The following is a 3194-nucleotide window of genomic DNA, read 5'->3' as shown; positions in this document are numbered from 1 at the left end:
GTGGACAGTAACTCTTAAATGAAGTCCAGAGTTTGTAAGAAACGTAGGAGACACAGTAGCAAAACTGGGAACAGCCACTGAACTCATCTCTTGGCTTCCAACCTTGAAACCACCTTTTATGTTTGTTTCCTCCCTGGGCCTTACATTGAAATTATTTTTCCTACTAAACTGCATTTAGTTAAGTCATAATTAATTCATGCCATCTGTATTATTACTATTTTCCAGGTTCACTGTTGATTCAGCTTTTAACCAACAATCCATAATTATGAAGGTTTTATAATAATATTATGAAATCACATAAATCACTGTCATGTTTGTGATAAGCTCTAAAGTCGAGCAAGCCTGCAGAAACTTCTGTACTGCTCCCTGATACCAATCATTTAAATGTGGCCATCAATCTGTGCTCAGGCCCATGATTAGTCACTGACTGGGCACGTTTAATCTGAGCGCTGTGATCCTCACATGGGGCTCCCCTCGCCATGGCTGGTGCACCAACTACCTGCCCAGAAATTCCTATGATGTCATCAAGAGCCAATCAGATGTCCTTTCTCTGATGCTGATTTTATGTAAACCAGCCAAAAAGCAAACGTATTTGGCACTCTGGTTAGCTTGTTCAGCCTCAGGATGAGAACATGTTCCACAACCATTAAGATTTTGAAATACTGGAAACAATTGCTTATTCTTTCACTTTTTTTCCTACTCTTTTATTTCTATGCACATGTAAAAATAAGGATGTTGAAGAAGGAAGTTTTGTAGTTAAATGCAAAGCACCAGGATTATATGGCAGTACTGGTATTTAAAGACAGAAATGAAATTGTGTTAGACTTAAATTTAAATAAAATGCATTCAAAGTAACCACTCAGTTCACTGTGTTCTTTCAGCACTTAGTACCTATCATTATTAGAGGAATGTCATTATATTCCAGTGACTTTCTTATCTCCGTGATCCCAATACTGTGGCCCCTGCTAGGTGGTAGGTGGTAAATGCAGATTTGTTGAGCAGAAGGCTTTACTTTGCCCAGCCTGAAGAAGGTCCATCTTTAAACTTGATTTTGTTGCACACAAAAAGGAGAGTCCTGCTGTTTCCTAAGACAAAATGCATATATGAAAGACGTGAGACTGTCAAGGGGACTAAAGCAAACCTCAGTGCTACACCTAAATGCTTCAACAAACAATTACACGGTAAGCTTCTTCCTTCCCTGGGGCCGCTCCTGCTCAACAAGGGCAAGAAACCCTGCAGCTTAAGCTACTGATTAGAAAGGAGGCTTTGAAATCACACAGACCTGGGTCCGTAGCCTGGCCATGCTATTTGGTATGTGTTTGGGCGCAAGTCACTTATGGTCCTCACACTTGATTTTCTTGTCCATGAAGTGACATGGCAATACCAACCTCAAAGGGCATCTAAAGGTCAGACCTACCTAGGACCACTGAGGTCTTAGTGGAGATATTTATGACCAAATAAAATGCAGGGCACTTTTGTTTCCTTTACTCAAATTAAGTTATAGCTGAACAACACTGTATTCGTTTCAGACGTACAACAGCGATTTGACAATTTCCCAGTCTCTCTCTCTGTGTGTGTGTGTGCGTGTATCTCTCTCACACACAGTTATAAAGCTGGCAGAACAAGTACTATTGCTTCTGTGTGTTGGATGAAAGATGAGTAGGCAGAATATTGAGGTAGAATAAAAGCACAGACTTCCCAGTCAGACCTGGGTCTAAATCGAGGTTCTCTGCAACCTAGAGCAACTTACCTAACCTATCTGAAGCTCGGTTCTCCTAATCTGTAAAATGGGTATAGTACTGCCTACCTTCAAACAGCTGTTTGGTGTATAAAATGAAATGACAGGAGGCATTCAACACATGGTCACACTTACCATTATCAAGCCCCAGGAAAGTAAAGGGACTTGTCTCAGTTTATCTTCCTAACATCAGGACCTAATCTAGAATCTAGGAGGCCTGACTCCAATCAGATCTTTTGGAAATAGCTACTGGGCTTTCATATTTTAAAAACGTGTCTGCTGGTTTCCTATGGTAACTAAACATCTATTATGTTTCCTTCATTTGCTGAAATTCTTAGAAATATGCCTTATTTACATAATACCAAACCAATCAGTATAACAGTGATGCATTTAATCAATGTATAGCCCTGTTCCCATGGCATCAGTGTGAATTTTGGTTATGGAGTTGCTGTTACAGCATCAAAAATGATGCCAACAGAATGGTGCTGCCCACATCAAAGATCTTCCCACAAAGAAATTCTGTGTCATTAAAGGAACTATACTAACAGTGTCTCAGGCAGCACAATATCACAACCTAAAAGTAGAACTGAGAATCTGGATACATTTGTAAATGCCTAAGTACGTTAACTCTGCAAATATTCTCTATAAAAGAGAGATAAACCATCATAGAATCTCAGGAAACTGTTCCACTATTTGCAAAGTAAATGAGTATATCGCACATTTGAAAAGAGTAGGCATACACAGGAACGCCTATGTGCTTAAAAACGAAACGNNCCACCATAATGGCGCGCATGAGCGTCCCGGCAGATGCTCTCAGGAGCAGAAGCGATGCTGAAAGGAGAGGCAAACGCCAGGTTCTTACTAGAACGTGCTCCAAACGTCATCATCCGCTTTCTAGCCGTGATGATGAAGCACGGTTACATTGGCGAATTTCAAATCATCGATGATCACAGAGCTCCGAAAATCACTGCAAGCCCTACAGACAGGTTAAACAAGTGTGGGGCGCTCAGCCCCCTCTGATGTACAACTCAAAGATCTAGAAAAATGGCAGAATAATCTGCTCCCGTCCCACCAGTTCGGTTGCGTTGTACTGACAACCTCAGCTGGCATCATCCACCATGAATAAGTAAGACAAAAACGTACAGGAGGGAAAATCCTGGGATTCTTCTTCTAGGGATGTAATACATACATGCAAAAAAAAAAAAAAAGTCTCAAAAGAAGAAAAAACGACATCAATGATAAATGAAAGAAATGTTATGTATCAAAAAAACCTGTATGGCTTTTGCCAATGAGTTGAGGATTACTCCTTTTTAAATACATATCAAAATTTATCAAATTTCTTAAAAAGGTTAAAAATTAATTTATTTGTAAGATTTCATTAAATTATCCATAAACTTCATCCTATGAATTATAAAAATGTCTCAATACCCTTAAGAAATCAACAATAGTAATTACT

The 3194-nt window shown here is 39.4% G+C and overlaps 1 pseudogene; it reads left to right on the top strand.

Moving 5' to 3' along the window:
• Positions 1 to 2520: 2520 nt before the first annotated feature.
• Positions 2521 to 2912, top strand: LOC144224277 (small ribosomal subunit protein uS8 pseudogene; annotated as a pseudogene).
• Positions 2913 to 3194: the final 282 nt, after the last annotated feature.

The sequence above is a fragment of the Crocuta crocuta genome, unplaced genomic scaffold, assembly GCF_008692635.1.
Source record: "Crocuta crocuta isolate KB4526 unplaced genomic scaffold, BGI_CrCroc_1.0 scaffold581, whole genome shotgun sequence".
In the NCBI taxonomy this organism is placed as follows: Eukaryota; Metazoa; Chordata; class Mammalia; order Carnivora; family Hyaenidae; genus Crocuta; species Crocuta crocuta.
The sequence above is the reverse complement of the archived record's forward strand: the minus strand, read 5'-3'. Positions and strand labels throughout refer to the sequence as shown.